The 21,176-nt window shown below is 47.7% G+C and overlaps 2 pseudogenes across 1 annotated transcript; one reads left to right on the top strand and one right to left on the bottom strand.

Moving 5' to 3' along the window:
• Nucleotides 1-2,824: 2,824 nt before the first annotated feature.
• Nucleotides 2,825-8,395, top strand: LOC147351028 (CMRF35-like molecule 2; annotated as a pseudogene). Its single transcript, XR_015148401.1, has 6 exons — nt 2,825-2,989; nt 5,346-5,689; nt 6,646-6,667; nt 6,803-7,004; nt 7,920-7,981; nt 8,241-8,395. The product of XR_015148401.1 is annotated as a CMRF35-like molecule 2 (transcript).
• Nucleotides 8,396-11,801: 3,406 nt separating this feature from the next.
• LOC147351027 (CMRF35-like molecule 5) lies at nt 11,802-19,981 on the bottom strand (annotated as a pseudogene).
• Between the last annotated feature and the right edge of the window lie 1,195 nt (nt 19,982-21,176).

Genomic DNA, 21,176 nt, shown 5'->3' with positions numbered 1-21,176 from the left:
TCCTCTGCAATTTTCTGGAAGAGTTTGAGTAGGATAGGTGTTAGCTATTCTCTAAAATTTTGGTACAATTCAGCTGTGAAGCTGTCTGGACCTGGGCTTTTGTTTGCTGGAAGATTTCTGATTACAGTTTCAATTTCCGTGCTTGTGATGGGTCTGTTAAGATTTTCCATTTCTTCCTGGTTCAGTTTTGGGTAGTTGTACTCTTCTAAGAGTTTGTCCATTTCTTCCAAATTGTCCATTTTATTGGCATATAATTGCTGATAGAAGTCTCTTATGATCCTTTGTATTTCTGTGTTGTCTGTTGTGATCTCTCCATTTTCATTTCTAATTTTATTGATTTGATTCTTCTCCCTTTTTTTCCTGATGAGTTTGGCTAATGGTTTGTCAATTTTATTTATCCTCTCAAAGAACCAGCTTTTTTTGCTTTGTTGATTTTTGCTATGGTCTCTTTTGTTTCTTTTGCATTTATTTCTACCCTAATTTTAAAGATTTCTTTCCTTCTGCTAACCCTGGGGTTCTTCATTTCTTCCTTTTCTAGTTGCTTTATGTGTAGAGTTAGGTTATTTGCTTGACTTTTTTCTTGTTTCTTGAGGTATGCCTGTATTGCTATGAACCTTCCCCTTAGCACTGCTTTTACAGTGTCTGACAGATTTTGGGTTGTTGTGTTTTCATTTTCATTCGTTACTAAGAAATATTTTGATATCTTTTTTGATTTCTTCTGTGATTTGTTGGTTATTCAGCAGCGTGTTGTTCAGCCTCCATATGTTGGAATTTTAAATAGTTTTTCTCCTGTAATTGAGAACTAATCTTATGGCTTAGTAATATTCCAGTGTGGAGAAGGCAATGGCTCCCCACTCCATTACTCTTGCTTGGAAAATCCCATAGATGGAGGAGCCTGGTAGGCTGCAGTCCATAGGGTTGCTAAGAGTCGGACACGACTGAGCGACTTCACTTTCACTTTTCACTTTCATGCATTGGAGAAGGAAATGGCAACCCACTCCAGTGTTCTTGCCTGGAGAATCCCAGGGACAGGGGAGCCTGGTGGGCTGCCTTCTATGGGGTCACACAGAGTCAGACACGACTGAAGTGACTTAGCAGCAGTAGCAGCAGCAGTATTCCAGTGTGTGTATATATGTGTACATATATACACATCACCTTTCTCTCATCCATGATCTGTTCATGGACATTTAGCTTATTTCTATGTCTCAGCTGTTGTGAACAGCGCTGCTATGAACATTGGGGTACACGCATCTTTTTGAACTAGAGATTTGTCCATGTATATTCCCAGGTGTGGGAATGCTGGATTATATCATAATTCTATTTTTAGTTTTCTGAGGAACCTCCACACAATTTCCATAGTTTCTGCACCAACTTATATTCTCACTAACAGGGTAGGATGGTTCCCTTTTCTCCACCCTCTCGCCAGCGTTGGGTAAATCTAGACTTTCTAATGATGGCCATTCTGACCAGTGTGAGGTGATATCGCACTGAGTTTTTATTTGCATTTCTCTACTTATTGGTGACGCTGAGCATCTTCTCATGTGCCTACATAGAACATTGGGATGTCTTCTTTGGAGAAATGACCGGGACCTACTTTTAAGAGAAGTGGAATTTCAGCCAGGGTTAAATCCTCAGCCACAACCAGTGATTCAGGACACACATTTCCTGGAGGGAAACTGAGTCCCTGAGACCAGTGCACTTAAGCTCTTCACCACCTGCCCAGGTGCTTGAATCCTCAGGGTGGGCAGAAGAGGTCCGAACACCCGTTAGAAGACAGTGGCTCCCCTGCTGCAGATAAGAAAATGAGCTCCTTTCGTCATGACCAGAGGGCGTACCTGGGAGTGGATCTCAAGGCACAGATCCTGGTGGTGGAATCTCATGGTGACCGAGGAGGAGTCTTTCGATCTGGGGCTTACACACACACACACACACACACATACAGCATGGGGCACTCAGCACACTTGCCAAGCCTGGGGAGCTGGGCCCTGTTCACCTCTGGGTAGCTCTTAGCAGCACGGAAGCCACAAAACCACACATTAAATGAAATAAGCAGAACTGGCCAGGACAGAGTGAGAAAGAAGGGGTCAGAGGCTCAGAGAAACTCGCCTCCTAAAATATGACAGAGAATAGGAGAGACAAAGAATCAGTCCAGAGAGGAGGGGGGGAGGGAGCAGGGGACACAGGGGGCCCCTGGGGGCAGTGGGGAGGGTCACACAGGAGACAGAAGAATAAGCAGTGCCTGTGCAGGGCGGTGACCAGCAGCCAGGAGCCGGGGGGCACGTGCAGACGTGGGAGAGGAAGCCTCTGGGCAAAATGGGTGAAAGGAAAAGGGGCTTCTCCTTTCTGATCCTGCCCCAGGGCGGCCTCTGCTCTGCAGAGACTCAGGACCTCAAAGGGAGCCGAGCCCAGGGAGGGGCAGGGGTCAGGCTCAGGGCAGGAAGGTGGTCTGAGATGCAGGTGGGGGTGCTGCCTGCAGAGAGGGAAGGGTGGGACTGTGTCTGCAGCGAGGCTGGACCTGAGCCCCGAGCTCCGCCTTCTCCCCAAGTGCAGACCCAGTTGAGTCCATTCCTGTGTCCAACCCCTGCTCTGGGGTCCTCTCTATTCACCCACCACCAGCTCTGCCCCCTCCCCCCAGCAGCGATGTCTCGGTTCCAGTGGGCAACCTGCCCGGACCTGGACCACTTGTTCTCCCCAGAGGCACAGAGGTCTGGACACAGCTCTCATCACGTGCTGCAATTCATCCTCTCAATGAGTGACAGCCTTTTCCCCTAATCTGTAAAATGCAGAAGTAGGTGCTGACCGTGGGAAGTGAACCAGAGACAAGTGCAAAGGAGATTCAGGAAACATCTCTCGAGGCTTGAGGGACATCTGGCGTGTCCACTTCTGACCTTGGCGCCGGTCCTTGAAGGGACCGAGAGCTCGTTAGCTCCGAGGATGGGAGGCAGGACCACGTGTCTGCTCCCGGCTCTGTTTCTTCTTGTCATCCCAGGTGAGTGGGGTGGGGCTTCTGACCCTGGAGTGACTGAGGCAGGAGATCCTGAGGGTCTGTCCTGGGGGAACATGGCAGGGTCCATTCGTTCATCCAGACACTGATTTGTTAATCAAATATCATGTTTACTGTTAACACCTCACAGCTTCTATGTTAGGTGCTGGCAAACAAGAAACCAAACCAAACCCAAGTGTCCCCCCCATAGGACTGTTTTTCAACCTTGGCCATTCTAGACACACAGATGAATGAATGAAAACGGGGGTGCAGCTGCAGGGGGTGATGAAGGAATCCACTCCTAAAGAGCTTTTTAAAGCTTTATTTCTGGCTGCACTGGGTCATCGGGGTGCTCAGGATCTTTCTCTAGGTGCGGTGCGTGGGCTTCTCATAGCCTATTTTGCAGCTGCTGCTGCTGCTGCTGCTAAGTCACTTCAGTCGTGTCCGACTCTGTGTGACCCCATAGACAGCAGCCCATGAGGCTCCCCCATCTCTGGGATTCTCCAGGCAAGAACACTGTAGTGGATTGCCATTTCCTTATTTTGCAGCAGGTCTCTTTAATGGTCAATTTTTGTAAATGTTCTCTACGTGATTTAAAAAAACGTGTTGTTTGAAGTTGTTAGATCATGTTGCGCATGCTTCTAGTTCCATCCCAAACTCATGCTGAACAATCACGCTGAATGTTTATTGACTCTAAAGAAGTGGTCAGAGTTTCTGTGAGTGGGTTTACATTTGCATGCATGCATGCTAAGTTGCTAAATCGTGTCCGACTCTTTGTGACTCCATGGACTGTAGTCTGCCAGACTCCTCTGTCCATTGAATTCTCCAGGCAAGAATACTGGAGTGGGTTTCCAAGCCCTCCTCCAGGGGATGTTCTTGACCCAGGGATGGAACTTGTTTCCTGTGGCTCCTGAATTGCAGACGGATTCTTTACCCCTGAGCCACTGGGGGGCTCCGGGTTTGCATTGACTTCAGTAAATTTAAATAATTTTTAATGGAGATTTGATTTAAGTGATTTCCAGTGCTCTGAGTGCCTTTACGCAAGTTTCAGTTCAGTTCAGTTCAGTCACTCAGTCATGTCTGATTCTTTGTGACCCCGTGGACTGCAGCGCGGCAGGCCTCCCTGTCCATCACCAACTCCTGGAGTTTACTCAAACTCATGTCCATTGAGTTGGTGATGCCATCCAACCATCTCATCCTCTGTCATCCCATTGTCCTCCCAGCATCTTTTCCAGCATCAGGGTCTTTTCCAATGAGTCAGTTCCTCACATCAGGTGGCCAAAGTATTGGAGTTTCAGCTTCAACATCAGTCCTTCCGATGAACACCCAGGACTGATCTCCTTTAGGATGGACTGGTTGGATCTCCTTGCAGTCCAAGGGACTCTCAAGAGTCTTCTTCAACATCACAGTTCAAAAGTATCAATTGTTCAGCACTGAGCTTTCTTTATAGGCCATCTCTCACATCCATACATGACCAGTGGAAAAACCATACCTTTGATTAGACAGACCTAGACTGAAAATAATGAGCAAGTGATCGCTGACCTAGAGCAGGTGGTTGCAGAGCAGAGAGAAGTAGTTTTTTTTTTCTGGTTTACTCAGTGTTGATCTCTTGATAGAATCATTTCCATTAGATTTAATAAAAACCTTACAAGACACCTGAAGACATACATAGGTGTTGCTCTGTTTCATACCTAACCTGTCCTTGCTTTTGTCCTACAAAAGCACTTCTCCCAGGAATTTGGGAGTGGAATTTACAGTTCAGTGAACATAATGGGACGTGTCCTGTATGGAGTCCACAGCACATGGAGCCCCAGTAGCAACCACTGCCTTGGTCAGCTTCGAGGAGGCCCCTGCAGCACATTCACTACACCATACCCAGTTTACCGCTTTACTACATCGTAGCCAGTGGGAACAGCCTCCCCGCAGACATGTTAAGGGGGTGTTTCAGCTGGACCTCCTGAGGTCGTCAGTGCAGAGTCGTCTTCTGTGGAAATGGGTCCTCTGGTCTTTCCTCCCCATCAGAGCAGAATAACACAGGGGTGGCTGCAAACGGACGTGGCTGGAATGGAAAGACTCACTGGCCACAGACAGGGGAAGTGGGATGATCTCAGGAAGTTGCTCTTGCTCTGTGTCAGTGTTTGTGTTTCTTCGAGATCCGCAGTTGTGCTTTTATGGGATTTTCCTGGTGGCTTTGACTAGGATTTTGAAGGGCAAAAGGTCCATCTTGTGGAAGGTGTATCCCTTCCTTGACTGTTACTCCGCTCAGGAGGCCCTTGGGTCTGGTTGAATTATTCACAGTGCAGGAGGCTGTGGCCCTGCCCCCAGGGCGGGAGGTAACAGGTACGTGGATTTGTGTTTCCAGGCTCATCTGCCATCTCGGGTCCCAGAGCAGTGAGAGGTGTGGAGCGGGGCTCACTGACTGTGCGGTGTCGATACGACCCTAGGTATGAGCGCTACGTGAAGTGGTGGTGCCGGGGGGCTGCCTGGAACAACTGTCCCTTCGTTATTAAAACCACTGGATCAGAGAAGGAGGTGAAGAAGGGCCGGGTGTCCATCAGGGACAACCAGAAAGACCGCTCGTTCACCGTGACCATGGAGGAGCTCAGGCTGGACGATTCAGACACTTACTGGTGTGGGATTGAGATACCTGGACCTGACCTGGGGAACCCAGTAGAAGTGACCATTGACCCAGGTAAGAGTACGTGTGTGTGTGGACGTGTCTCTTCAGGGCCTCCTCTGTCCAGGGACCCAACTGTCCCCCAGAGGGAATGTCCCAGGGGTGGGGGAGTCCTGAGGGCTCACGGAGCCCCTGACCACCTGGGCTGGGAGGGGCCCGACTTCCCCTCGACACTCTCCTGGCTCCAGGGCCGCCTCTAGGCCGGGATCAGGCTTTCCCAACACCCTGTTTCCCTGCGCACAGTCAGTGCCCGAGTCTGCTCCCAAGGAGATGAAGGTGGTGGGACCAGTGTCAGCCTGTGGGCCAAGGGACCCTCCTCTATGGGACCTGGAGACCCCGATTCCTGCCAGCGCTTTCCTGGGACCCCTGCTGCCCTGGGGGTGTTCCTGCTCTTTCTGGAATTCGGGGTTGGGACTTCAGAGCTGCCATGCCCACCGTGTGTTCCATATGCCATCTCAGGGGCAAGTCCCAGCCCAGTGGGGGATGCTGTGCTTAGTTTTGGGGTCTGGACAGGGCTCCACAGTCAGAAGGCTGCATTTCTGGTGCATGAAACCCCATCATGAGCCATTTATACATCTGAGTTGAAGAACACTCTCTTCCTCAGTCCTTCTAGAAGGCAAGCACTCCTGGGCATGTTAGCGGAGGCACCTTGGTTTGACCAATTTTGTCTGTTGGTCTCTGCTTCTGCTGACCCTTGGACCGGGCGAGCCCACTCACTGGGCACCTCTGGCAGAGAGGGGTGGGCACACAGTCAATGGCTCCCCTACACATACACCCTGAACCTGGAGGCCCATTATACTTGCAAAGCAGAGCAGGTTCATCTCAGTCAATCCTGACAACACTCCTGAGAGTAACTATCCCCATCACGGGAGCTTAATAACGTCCTCCAAGTGCAAGCTCTTCCTGAACCTCGGGATTTTACTGAGGTCAGGACTGGCCCTGACCTTTGAAGTCGCAGATTTTGGCTGTGTCAGCTGCCTGGCAGCCCCCATTCTACTCCTGTCCTCGTGGATAAGTAGATGGAGGAGGCACTGGCCGTGGCCCTGTCACGAGCAGCTGGAGCATTTGAATTCCACTGTCCTCCAGCTGCCCTTGGCCTGAGGCGACCCTGGGCCCCTTTACCCTTCCTGGACCTGTGCCAGCCCCACTGCCTTTGAGGCTTTGAGTCTCCTGGAGGCCAGGGAGATATGAGCAGTCTGGGCTGTCGGCCCCTCCCTTGGCCCTCCTCCAGACACTCGGGATAGGGAGGCCCATGCTTCCCAAACCCAGATCCCCCAGACTCAGAGGCACTTTTCGGTCTGCAGGTGGGTGAACAGATAGAGTGCTGTGTAACCTGGTCTGTGTGTCTTGCAACTGCAGGGTCGATCTTCACCCGCCCCAGCACCAATGCCAACATGTTCACGGCACCAGTTGCCCCGGAAGGACACCTGTAAGTAACAATTAGGGCTTTTGATCTTCATGAGATGGCTGATACATTCATTTATCCAACAAATAAGCGCTGGGTGGGTACCCACTCCTGCCCATCCCTTTTTTCAAAAAAATTTTTTATTTATTTTATTTTTGGGGGGATGTGCTCGGTCTTCATGGCTGTGCACGGGCTTTCTAATGATTCCTGCACTGGCCGTGGATTCTCTATCACTGGACCACCAGGGAAGCCTGCCCATCCCTGTTTTAGAAATATGAGGGGATATGAGGACTATCCAAATATCCAGCTGTCTGCCTTCCAGGTACTTACATTACATAAGTAACGTTCCAGACAGAGTTAAGTGATTAATTGATAAATGACTTCATTTGACAAATTTCTGTGAAGAGTGAAGAATAAGGGATGATTCTTGTATTAGCTTGGCTGCCATGGCAAAGTAACACAGGCCAGGCAGCTTAGACAACGTTCATTTTTCACAGCTCTGGAGGCCAGAGTCTGCGGTCAAGGTGTCAGCGTATCTCCTTTCTCCCAAGGGCTCCCTCCTTAGCTGTGTAGATGGCCATCTTCCTCGCTGTGCATCTCGTGGTTTCCCCTTTGTGTGTGTCTATGTTCTAAGCTCTTCTCCTTCTGATGAGGACACTGGTCCTTTCCTGCCCAGGAGAGCAGCAAGGGTCAGAACAGGGAGACATGAAGAAGGAGAGTCTGGGGGGAGAAGGCTGTTGTCACCCTGGGGTCCCAGGCTGGCCCTCGTGTAGGTTATTGGAACCTGGGACCCGGGAGAGCTGGGAGGAGGGGACCTGGGGGCATCTCACTTCCTGTCCCCGTGTTCTCCACAGGCCCCTGCTGGGCAGCGTCCACTTCCTGCTCCTGGTCTTCCTGAAGGTGCCCTTGCTCCTGGGTATGCTCGGTGCTGTCCTCTGGGTCAACAGGCCTCTGAGGAGCTCTGGGGGGAATCCCGAGAAAAACCAGTAGCCCCCATGCTCTTCAATATTGTCCAGAGATTAAAGACCCTCAAACAGAACAAAAAGGCATTTTTCTTAGGCAATGACAGTGGTCAGTGGCGACTGTGGTTCTCGAGGCAGCGTGGCCCCCTGCTTCAAGAATCAGTCCCCTAGTCCCTGGAAACCTGCTGCTCTGATGCTCCAGTCTGGCTCTAGTTTCGCCCTTCCCTGCACAGCCTCTGGCCTTCCTCATCCTGAGGCCTCCAACACAGGAGAAACTACAGGAAGGAATGGAAGAGCGGATGCCTTCTTCTGGGCCCAGTTCCTTGGAGGACATATATGATCTCAAGTCTGTGTCACACACGACGTAATGCACTTATTCTTGCATTGTGTGTGGGGCAGGGGTCAGCCAATCGTGGGCTTGAGATTCTCTGTGTGTGTGCTCGATCGTGTTCGACTCTTTGTGACCCCATGGACTGTAGCCTGCGAGGCTCCTCTCTCCATGGGATTTCCCAGACACAAATACTGGAGTGGGTTGCCATTTCCTCCTCCAGGGAATCTTCCCGACCCAGGTGTTGATCCGTGTCTCCTGCATCTCCCGCATTTGCAGGTGGACCACTGAGCCACCTGGGAAATTCTAGACCCCATGAAAGTAGAAAAATGTGCAAAATGATGATAATATGCCAACTGCATGTGAAGATATGAAAGTATAAGTGGACAGAGGGACTTTGCTGGTGGTCCAGTGGGTAAGAATCTGGCTTGCAATGCAGGGGCTGTGGGTTCAATCCCTGGTTGGGGAACCACGACTGTGCAGTGCAACCAAAGATTCTGCATGACTCATGAAGATCCCGGGGGCGGCGGGGGGCGGGGGGGGGAGGTGATGCAGCCAAATAAATAAAGAAAATATTTTCTTAAAAAGTGGTCAGAAGACTCTGGCATCCCTGCCCTGATGTATTTTGTGTGTTGAAATGAGATTCTAGTACCAGCACCATCCCTCACCTCCTAGGCACACCTGAAGATGAGAACGACCTCACAGCCTCTCCTTGTCACCATAAGTTCCCGCCCCGTTAATATCTCCATTTTCTTCCCTGTCTTGAATGTATTCAGTCTGGCTGTGACTCTCACTTGGGGTCTGCAAGGAGATCCTCCATGCATTTTGGGGACTGTGGAGTAATCCATCAGTCAGACCCTGGAGTTAGCACAGATCTGCAGCTATGAGCTAGGGTGGGCTGTGGAGGGTGGGGCTTGGAGAAGACTCTTCATTCTCAGGAAGATTCCCTAGACTAAGAGTCCTGGGATACGAATTAAGCTCTTCCTGTTGGTTCATTGTGGAGGAAGTGGGCAGGGCCTCAGGGAGCTAGTTTAGAAAAGGTCAACTGTTTTCTTCTAAAGCTAGAGGCCAAACCTTGAGACACTCTCTTACCCTCTGAGAGGTGAGGGGCATGTAGGAGAGAGATCAATGTTTCAGCCTCCTGTCCTGCCATCCAGCTGATGATTTTTGCCTCCATGTACCTAAAGCTCAGGTGGGAAATTGACTGTATTCAAAGGCAAAATGAGGTTGGGGAGGCCCACCTCAGACTTCCCAAAGACTCTGCTGACACAAGGAAACGTCAGAGGGACCATGTGTGGGGGCCCCAGCCTGAGTACCCCAGAGGATAGAGTTATCAGGTTTAACAAATAAAATTGTAGCATACGTGGGGCTCCCCTGGCTTCCCTCGTGGTTAAGACTGCACTTTTCAGTGTAGGGGGTGTGGGTTGGATCCCTGATTGGGGAGCTAAGATCACACATGCCTTGTGGCCCACAAAGCAAGAAATATAAAAAACAGATGCAATAATTTAAACTGATAAAACTTTAAAGTGGTATACATTTAAAAAAAAAGTCTTGGAAAAAGCTCCACAGGACACTCAATTATAATTGAAGTTTGACTAAACAGCAAATACTTTGAAAATATAAGTACATCCCATGAAATATTGGGAAAATCCTTACAATAAAAATTGGAGGTTCCATTGCAGTAGGACTGTCAGGCTTGCCCAGCTCCAAGGAAGGCAGAGTGGGTGCCATCAGTGATCAAAATGGGGACAGTTCTTTTTCAAATTCTCCTACCTGAGCTGAGCATGTCCTGCTCTGAGAGGCTAAGACAGTCATCTTCTGATGTCACACACTCACTCCTTCCCTCACTCACACTCGCACACGCGGTCTCAGGGAAGCGTTCGGGGATTCATTTTTATAGCCTGAATAAGAATGAAGGGGATCCTGAAACCTCAATCCCAGCAACATGATACAGGGAGGAAGACTCCTTATCTGGGTCAGTGGTCACTTTAGCTTAGACCCCAGGGTCCGCTTTGGTTCTCTCAGCCCCACATCAGTAAGTGTCTGCATTGTTTGCCCTGAGCTCCTGCAGCTGTGTTGAGAAGCTGGAGCTAGGGTGTCGAAAGAAAACCATGCAGATCATAGAAGGAAATGGTGCCCTTTGCAGCAACGTGGCTGGACCTCTAGAGATGATGATACTAAGTGAAGTAAGTCAGAGAAAGACAAATATCATATGACATCACTCATATGTGGGATCTAAAAATGATACAAATGAACATATAAAAAACAGAAACCGACGAAGAGACTAAAAAAACAAACTTATAGCTACTAGAGGGGAAAGAAAGGGGAGGGATAAATTAAGAGTTTGTGATGAACATACGCACTACTATATATAAAATAGATAACCAGCAAGGACCTACTTATAACACAGGGAACTCAACTCATGTTTTGTATTACTAATAATCTATAAGGGAAAAGATTCTGAGAAGAGATACGTATTATGTACAACTGAATCACTTTGCCATACACCTGAATTTAACACATCATTGTAAATCAACTACACTTCAATAAAAAATTCATTTAAAAAAGAGTTTGAAACCCCCCAAATAAAAAAAAAAAAGAATATGCAGATGATAACCCATTGAATGCAGAGGTACAAGCAGCTCACCCAGGGTCGGCAGGTAGCTGACTGTCAGCACCCAAATATCCCACTTTGGAAGTGAAACCCAGGAGGTCCTTTTGGTTGAAGTGTTTAGTCCCTAAATAGTGTCCAACTCTTTGCGACACCATGAACTGTGGCCCACCAGGCTCCTCTGTCCTTGGGCTTTCCCAGGCAAGAACACTGGAGTAGGTTGCCATTTCCTTCTTCAGCCGATCTTCCCAATCCATGGATTGAACCTGCATCTCCTGCGTTGCAGGCGGATTCTTAACCGCTGAGCCACCAGGGAAGCCTTTGATTGAAGGCAAAGTGTCACTGCACCTGCACGAGGGAAGTAGAGTCAAAAGATTTATTACTGACAGATCTCAGAAGAAGGGTTGGGGAGGTGAGGTGGGGTGGCAATGAGCCAAGGAAGGGGTGCTTCTCAGTCCCAGGTCATGAGAGAGGAGAAGACAGAGAGCACGGTAGCAAGCACCTGTTACTTAGTAGGTGGTTAGAGCAGAGGTCGCTAATTTTTAGCAGGCTTAACTCGAAGTGGTTATTTTTCAAAATGTGTTTGGTGCTCTGGGTCTTAGTTGCAGCATGCGGGATATTTAGTTGCACCATGTGGGATCTAGTTCCCTGACCAGGGATCAAACCTGGGCCCCCTGCCTTGGGAGTGCAGAGTCTTCCCTGGACCACCAGGGAAGTCCCTAAGTGGTTATTTTTAAAGGTGCCCTGGGAGCAGTAAAGCAGGAACTTCTGGTGGGAATCTTAAACTCAGATCTTTATCTGAATATCCAAGCTCTGTAGGTTATAGGAAGATAACCTATAAAATGCCTAGGTAGCAAGTCAGAAAAAAAGTGTTTTCCTCAAAAGACGTGGTCATGGTGATCACACGTTTGCTCTGATTGCAGCACACACGGCTCGCTGTCTCCTTCTGCTTGCATGACATGGTTTGAATCAGGATGATACAGTTCTGCTGATCAACGTCTCAACACCACCTCTTCACATGGTTCTTCCCACCCTGGGCCGTAATGACAGTCAGTGGTCACTTGCTCAGGAAAAAGTAGGAGGAAGAAAATACTGGAAAAAAAAAGAGCAAAAGTTAATGAAGTAGAAAATAAGATAAAAATAGAGAAGATCCTCAAAGTCAATGATTGCTTTTTAAAAAGCTCGTGAAAGATATTTACAATAGAAAGATTGGGGGTCTGAATAATCAATTGTGAGATGGGAGACATCACTATATATCCTGCACATATTAAAAAGTTAACCTAGACAGCATATTAAAAGCAGAGACATTACTTTGCCAACAAAAGTCTGTCTAGTCAAAGCAATGGTTCTCCCAGTAGTCATGTATGGATGCGAGAGTTGGACCATAAAGAAAGCTGAGCGCTGAAGCCAAAGAATTGATGTTTTTGAACTGGCATAAGTGGTCGTGCTCCAACCAGTCCACCCTAAAGGAAACCAGTCCTAAATGTTTACTGGAAGGACTGATGCTGAAGCCGAAGCCCCAGTACTCTGGTCACCTGATGTGAAGAACTGACTCACTGGAAAAGACCCTGATGCTGGGAAAGATTGAAGGCAGGAGGAGAAGGGGACGACAGAGGATGAGATGGTTGGATGGCATCACCGACTCGATGGACACAAGTTTGAGTAAACTCCTGGAGTTGGTAATGGACAGGGAGGCCTGGAGTGCTGCAGCCCATGTGATTGCAGAGAGTCAGACACGACTGAGTGACTGAACTGAACTGGACTGAATACAAGGATAAGATGATATGTGGCTACAATAATAAAATGACACTAAACAAAGTTATGCCAGTAAATTGGAAACTTTTGATGAAATAACAAATTCTTTGAAATATAATATACAAAAGTTAGCACAAAAAAGAATTAGAAAAGCTGAAATAATCTTACAACTATTTAAATGAATCAACTCCATTATTAAAAGTATCCCCCAAGGAAAATGCTAGATTATTTATTAAAGTTCAATGTCAATATTTACTAAACATTTAAGGAAGAAATAATGCCTATCTTATATATTGAAAAAAATTCTGGAACAGAGGAAAGATGTAATTCCTAATCCATTCCGTAAGACTGGCATAGGTTTGATGCCAACCTGACAAGGCAGTGAAAGGAAGAAATATGACAGGCAGTTATCACTCATGAATGTAAATGCAAGAGTCTGAAACAAAACATTGGCAAACTGAATCCAGAAATAGAAAAAACATGCCTCATGACCAATTTGGGTTTATGCCAAGCAAGCAAAACTCTTTGAACATTAGAAAATCAGTAAGTGTGATATACCGTATTCGTGAAGTAAAGAGAATATCATATGATTGTCAGGTAAATGAATTTGGTGGATTTCAATGCCCTTTGAGTGTGGAGGCCTTTTCAGACCAAATAATAAAAACAGCACTCTTACTATGCTGGGTCTTTCCCCCGAGATGGGATATGGATCAGGGGGTGGGCATGGCAGCTCTGAAGTCTGACTTAAACTCTAGAAAGAGTAGGAACACCTCCAGGGCAGGAGGGGTCCCAGGAAAGCACTGGCAGGAATCAGGGTCTCCAGGTCCCACAGAGAAGGGTCCCTTGGCCCGCGGGCTGATACGGGGACCACCACCTTCATCTCCTTGGGAGCAGACTCAGGCACTGACTGTGCGCAGGGAAACAGGGTGCTGGGAAAGCATGATCCCAGCCTGGAGGCGGCCCTGGAGCCAGGAGAGCATTGAGGGAAGTCCGGCCCCTCCCAGCCCAGGTGGTCAGCAGGGGCTCCATGAGCCCTCAGGACTCCCCCACCCCTGGGACATTCCCTCTGAGGGACAGTTGGGTCCCTGGATAGAGCAGGCCCTGAAGAGACACGTCCACACACACACATACTCTTACCTGGGTCGATGGTCACTTCTACTGGGTTCCCCAGGTCAGGTCCAGGTCTCTCAATCCCACACCAGTAAGTGTCTGAATCGTCTAGCCTGGACTTCTCCATGGGTGGGTCTTCCCTGATAGCTCAGTTGGTAAAGAATTTGCCTTCAATGCAGGAGACCCCTGTTTGATTCCTAGGTTGGGAGGATCCCCTGGAGAATGGTAAGGCTACCCTCTCCAGTATTCTTGGGCTTCCCTTGTGGCTCAGCTGGTAAATAATCCACCTGCAATGCAGGAGACCTGGGTTTGAACCCTGGGTTGGGAAGATCCCCTGGAGAAAGGGAAGACTACCCACTCCAGTATTGTAGCCTGGAGAATTCCACGGATTATATAGTACATGGGGTCGCAAAGAGTCAGACACGAATGAGCAATTTTCACCTTCATTTCACTTTTCTCCATGGTCGTGGTGATTGAGTGGTCTTCCCAGTTGTCCTTGATGGACACGAGGTCCTTTTGTACTTCCTTCTTTGATCAGGGTTTTAACAACGAACTGGCAGCTGTCCCAGTCAGCCCCTTGGGACCACCACTTCACGTAGGTCTCCCACCCAGGGCTGTATCGACACCGCACAGTCGGTGAGCCCTGCTCCAGGCTGCTCATTTCTTTGGGCCTGGAGATGGCAGATGAGCCTGGAAAACCCAAATCCGTGTACCTATCACCTCCCGCCCTGAGGGCAGGGCCACAGCCTCCTGCACTGTGAAGAGTTCGACCAGACCCAAGGGCCTCCTTGAATAACAGTCAAGGAAGGAATACACCTTCCATAAGACAGACCTTTTGTCCTTCAAAATTCTACTGGGTCAAAGCCAATAGAAAAGGAAAATTCCATAAAAGCACAACTACAGATCAAAGAAGTAAAAACATTGACCCAGAGCAATAGTAGCTTCCTGTCGTTCACCCCATCTTCCCCTGTCTGTAGTCAGTAAGTCTTTCCATTTCCAGTCATGTCTATTTGCAGTCATCTCCAAGCCAGGCAATACGTGAACCGTGACCTTCCAGATGTTCAAGCTGGTTTTAGAAAAGGCAGAGGAACCAGAGATCAAATTGCCAACATCCACTGGATTATCTAAAAAGCAAGAGAGTTCCAGAAAAACACCTATTTCTGCTTTATTGACTATGCCAAAGCTTTTGACTGTGTGGATCACAATAAACTGCGGAAAATTCTGAAAGAGATGGGAATACCAGACCACCTGATCTGCCTCTTGAGAAACCTATATGCAGGTCAGGAAGCAACAGACCTGGACATGGAACAACAGACTGGTTCCAAATAGGAAAAGGAGTATGTCAAGGTTGTATATTGTCACCCTGCTTATTTAACTTATATGCAGTGTACATCATGAGAAACGCTGGGCTGGAAGAAACACAAGCTGGAATCAAGATTTCCAGGAGAAATATCAATATCAATAACCTCAGATATGCAGATGACACCACCCTTTTGCCAGAAAGCAAAAAAGAACTAAAGAGCCTCTTGATGAAAGTGAAAGAGGAGAGTGAAAAAGTTGGCTTAAAGCTCAATATTCAGAAAACGAAGATCATGGCATCTGGTCCCATCACTTCATGGGAAATAGATGGGGAAACAGTGGAAACAGTGTCAGACTTTATTTTTGTGGGCTCCAAAATCACTGCAGATGGTGATTGCAGCCATGAAATTAAAAGACGCTTACTCCTTGGAAGGAAAGTTATGACCAACCTAGATAGCATATTGAAAAGCAGAGACATTACTTTGCCAACAAAGGTTCGCCTAGTCAAGGCTATGGTTTTTCCAGTAGTCATGGAATGTTGGATGTGAGAGTTGGACTGTGAAGAAAGCTGAGAGCAGAATAGATGCTTTTGAACTGTGGTGTTGGAGAAGACTCTTGAGAGTCCCTTGGACTGCAAGGAGATCCAACCAGTCCATTCTAAAGGAGATCAGTCCTGGGTGTTCTTTGGAAGGAATGATGCTGAAGCTGAAACTCCAGTATTTTGGTCACCTCATGCGAAGAGTTGACTCATTGGAAAAGACTCTGATGCTGGGAGGGATTGGGGGCAGGAGGAGAAGGGGATGACAGAGGATGAGATGGCTGGATGGCATCACTGACTCGATGGATGTGAGTCTGAGTGAACTCCGGGAGTTGGTGATGGACAGGGAGGCCTGGCGTGCTGCGATTCATGGGGTTGCAAAGAGTCGGACATGACTGAGCGACTGAACTGACTGTGTCATACTGGTCTGATGGGGAGGAATGAGCAGAGGACCTATTTGCACAGAAGATGACTTTGTACTGATGACCTCAGAAGGCCCAGGGGAAACCACCCCATCACCCAGCTCTGGAGAAACTGTTCCTCATGATTCTGTTTCTACTGGATCTACAGTAAACCAGCCTGGTAGAAGAACCTTTGAAATTGACCAAAGCAGTGATGCCAATCAGTCTCCCCATGTTCTGGAATGCTTATTACCCAGATCCCATTTCTTCCCATTGAATTTCTTTTTTTTTTTTTTTTCCCCATTGAATTTCTTTAGATGATTTGTCAAAAAGCAAACACGTGAGTTCTTTATGGATGCTCCATTCTTTTCCATTGATCAATTTGTCTGTGCTTATGCCAGTCCATACTATCTTGAATACTATAGCTTTGCAGTAAGGCAGGTATTATAGAATTAAACAGCATTTTCTTATATATTCTTCTTGTTCTTTCTTTCACTTTCTCACTTTTGGAAGGTTCAGGGTACAGTGAAATGCTTCTTTATTTTAAGAAAAGCACTCCATGCATAAAGAAAAGTGGCATCAGTGTCAGAGCCTAGGAGGGAGGGAGATCATGGCCATCTGGAAAGCCGTAACTAGAAAGTCCATGGGCTGTAGTGAAAGATCTCGCATGACTCAGTGAAGATCCTTTGTGCTACAGCTAAGACCTGATGCAGCCAGATGAATAAATAAATATTAAAAAAGAAAGCTCCTCAGATTCACACATTCATGCACACATCCATACACGCATGCCTCCCTCTATCTATTTGTCCACCCATATTTCTGTCTTCTCATCTATCTGGCAGCCTTGAGAAACGGTACCCTAGAAAACAGATCTTTATTTTATTCATTTTCATTTTTTCCCCCAACACCTAACTTCGAACATGTCAGAGAACATAAACTTATTAACCTGTCTTTTAAGTGCATGGATGAATGAATAGGCCCTGTAAGGTAAAGGAACTAGAGAAGGTGAGGTTTGAAAAAAGAACGAGACTGGCACTGTACAGGAACAGATCATCTTTAATTAGGCGAGAAGGTGCAGCAGTCAGATTAGTGGGCTTCTGCACCCATGGATGGAGGAGCCTGGTGGGCTACAGTCCATGGGGTCTCCAAGAGTTGGACATGACTGAGTGACTTCACTTTCACTTTTCACTTTTCACTTTCATGCACCGGAGAAGGAAATGGCAACCCACTCCAGTGTTCTTGCCTGGAGAATCCCAGGGATGGAGGAGCCTGGTGGGCTGCCATCTATGGGGTCGCACAGAGTTGGACACAGCAGCAGTGCTAAGTCAAGAAGAGAGTAGGTATATACAGAAAACATGTATATGCGGAGATACATTGTTTTGAGGGGGTCTGTTTTCCCTCAAGATTACTTTTGATTAGTTAGCTTTCAACAACTGGGGCAAGGAATTCCTGAGACCCGCCAGAGACTGGGATCGACTGGGAGCTGAATGTAATCTTAGCGTCCGTTCCTTTCTTCGGGGGAGAAGGTTCTTTATTCTGTAAGGTATGGTGGGAAGAACCTGGGGGGAGTTTTAACTCTAGGTTACTTTGCGCTGTGCAGCTTCCCTTCATTCCAGACCCTAAGGAATATATACAAAGAGAAAGAGAGGTGGGCGTTGCCAATGTTCAGGGCTTCTTCGTGCTGGTAAATGAGGGTCGGGGATTTGTGGTCTGGGAGGAAGGAAGTCTAAGGCCCGTAGTGTTGATTTTCTATTCCAGCTGCCAGGGTCTTGAGCAGAACAGTCTTGACTTGATGTTGAGAAATGGCTCGGATTCGGTCCTGGAGGAATCGCTGGAAAAGATTAAACCAACAATGTCCAAATGTGAATAGGATGATAATGAATATGAAGGATTTGGGGGCAAAACCCAAGGCATCCAGTTCCAATCCATCAACCGTGACTGCCAGGAGTTGCTTAATCTCTGGCAGATTCAAGAGGCTCGATCTGGAAGGTATGTTTCAGCTTCCTGAACAACACCCGACTAATTGGCATAGAAGCAGCAGGATTCGTCCAGAAAAAGACACAAACCTGCCTTTTCTGCAGTTAGTAGATCTAATCCTCTTCCATTTTGTAACACCTCTGCCGCCAAGGAATCGAGTCAATTTGGGATAGTTACTAGACCTTGGACTATTTCCTGGAGGCTGTCTGATGGGTAGTTTTGGATGGAGGTGGTTAGGCCTGTGGTTCCTGTTCCAATTCCAGCCGCTATTCCTAGTCCCACTAAGAGGAGTATAGATGAATGGCTCGTTTCATTTGTTTGTGAATGAGAGGAATAGGTAGGGGTTGATCACTGGGGGCTCTAAAAATGTTTGGACTGAAGTATACCAGGGTGCAGGTTCTGGTCCAATTAGTAGGTAAACAGAGGTATGTAGACGTCCCACACAAGAAAAACAGGCCAGGTGTCACCATACAACAGCTAAAGTTGATGGCGAAGAGGAGTCTTGGGAGAGGGGCAGGGTTGATCGCTCATTCAAGAACAGTCAGGGACTCCACTAAGGTGGTCCCAGTGAGGGGAGAAGCGGGTGAGTGTGCTGAGGGAAGCCGTGCTGTGAAGGCAAAGTGTCCTGCAGGACCAGGAACATTATATATAGCCTCTCCAGTGGCAAAGAGCAAAGTGGAGGGATGGCTACACATGGGTTTAGGGATTATGCCCACGGCTTGGTCATATGAACTGTTTTTAGATATGCAAAAAGGAGCTGGTTGTAACAGTGTAATAATGGGGCTTCCCTGGTGGCTCAGAAGAAGGAAAACTTCTGCCTGTGATGCAGGAGACCTGGGTTCGATCTCTGGATTGGGAAGATCCCCTGGAGAAGGAAATGGCAACCCACTCCAGTGCTCTTGCCTGGAGAATCCCATGGACGGAGGAGCCTGGTGGGCTACAGTCCACGGGGTCGCAAGGAGTGGGACATGACTGAGCGATTTCACTTCACTTCACTTCATTCTGTAATAGTGTTACTCTCTGGGTGACAGGGCCTCCTATTGGAGGTTTTCCATTGTCGGAGGGAAGGTCAGTGAGTAAAGATTCTAAGAGTTTGTCCGAATTCCAGATTTGATCACTAGTGTGAAGATTTAAGATATGAGACGAATAAAGGCTCTCCATGGTATGCGTGGTGTAGGGATATGTTACCAGTGGTCCAGTCTAGGATGGATGTGGGGAGGGCTGAATCTCCCGGAGGACTGGATAGACATATCCAGCAGTCTTTAGCCAACTGTGGGTTAGAAGCATTGGGGAGAGTATGGGTTAAATTAAGGGTCCGGAGTAGATAGTTGAGTTTAGGGTTTTGAAAGAGTTCTTGGGTCAGAGGAAAGAAAGAAGATAAGAAGAAGATGTTAACCAACATTTGGGGAAGTGAATATAAGATAAACTACTATGGAGAAGAATTGGATTTCAAAAGGGTAAAAGTTATAAAAGGTTCCCTGCAGCCACAGGGTGGAGATGTAATCTTCAACGTGTTCGAACGTGGATCCTTGAGGACTCGAGACCCAGATATCTGCTAGGAGTTGTTCCGGAAATAATTGTAGCCATGAAACCGATAGGCTCATTCATCGTCAGTTGGGGCCTGTTTAAGCCATGAGAACTCTAGAGTTGTAGGGCCTGGGTGAGAAACTTGGTAAGTATTAGTCTGGTAAGCATTCTCATCATTGGGCTGCATCACCTTTTTCAGTTGAGTAACGTGCACCCAAGGGGTGATTTCTTTTAATTTTGCAGCAGTAGGGGTCAGCAGTATTACTGTGTAGGGTCCTTGCCATTTGGGGGTTAGATCTGAGTGGGGCTGAACTGTCATACAGACTTTGTCTCCTATTTGGAGGGATGGGTACGGGAGATAGGGATGCGGTCGAGGGAGTAGGTTATCCATATGTCTTCAAAGGGCATCTCGCATCTGGGCAAGTAAGGGAAAAGGAAGGTGGGATGGCAGTTTGGGACCGTCATGGGAGTGGGGGAGTCCTAAAGCTATTATGGGCCTCCCATACGTGGCCTCGAACGGACTGACGTTTAGAGGCTTTTTTGGTAAGGCCCAGACCTTTAAGAGGGCTAAAGGAAGGAGTTTAGTCCAATCCTGATGAAGTTCGATTGTTGATTTGGTCAGAGTTTCTTTTAGGACGCGGTGGGCTCTCTTAACCTTACCAGAGGACCAGCGGCGATAAGGAATATGAAACCTCCAAGGAATTTGAAGGGTTCGTGCAGTATTTTGGGTGATCTGGGATGTGAACTCGGCCTGATGTCAGACTGGAGGGAGGAAAGCGTTCCAAACCTGGGGAGGATTTCAGTAAGAATAAGGCGAGCCACAGGAGGGACTCATTTGTTAGTAGTCGGGAAAGCTTCAATCCACCCAGAAAATGTATCTACGAAGACTAGGAGAAATTTACCCCTTTTTACGGGTGGCTTGTGGGTGAAATCTACTTGTGAGGGAAGATGTCCGCGAATTTGGTGGATGGGGAAAGGAGGGGGGGGTGAATGTTAGAATTATGGTTTGTCTGCTGACAGGTGGTACAAGTTTGGGTCAGATTATTTAAATAAGTCACATCATCCTTAGTCAGCCCAGTAAAGTTCTGAAGAAAAGTCTTAAATACTCTTGCAGAGGGGTGGAAAAGGGAGTGTAAATATGAAAGCAATGTGCGGATGTTAAGCTTGTCAATCTGGACTATAGTAAAGACAGGACTAACAGAGGCGGCCTGCCGCTTTGCTTCGTGATCTGCTATGTTGTTATAAAAGGAGATAGGACCATGTCACTGATGTCCCTGGTAACGTATTGCTGCAGCTTGTTTTGGGAGCTGAGCCATGTGGAAGAGATTCAGAAATAAAAGAAGCATTGAGAATAGGCGTGCCCTTCTGAGTCAGGAATCCCTCCTCCCTCCAGATTATAATGTTAGAATGTAATATGTTATAGACATACTTGGAGTCAGTGTAAATGTTTACCTTCTGGTCGTTGGCTGGGGTCAAAGCTTGTGTAGGAGCTATCAGTTCAGCCTGCTGTGAGGATGTGTGAGTTGGGAGTGTGGCTGACTTGATGAGGCGAGGGGGATAACTTTGTCAGGCTGTTCCTGCACTATAGTGTATCCAGCCCCAA

This window comes from Bos grunniens, chromosome 19 (assembly GCF_055505025.1).
Source record: "Bos grunniens cultivar Pamir isolate PY7600 chromosome 19, Bosgru_T2T1.0, whole genome shotgun sequence".
In the NCBI taxonomy this organism is placed as follows: Eukaryota; Metazoa; Chordata; class Mammalia; order Artiodactyla; family Bovidae; genus Bos; species Bos grunniens.
The sequence above is the reverse complement of the archived record's forward strand: the minus strand, read 5'-3'. Positions and strand labels throughout refer to the sequence as shown.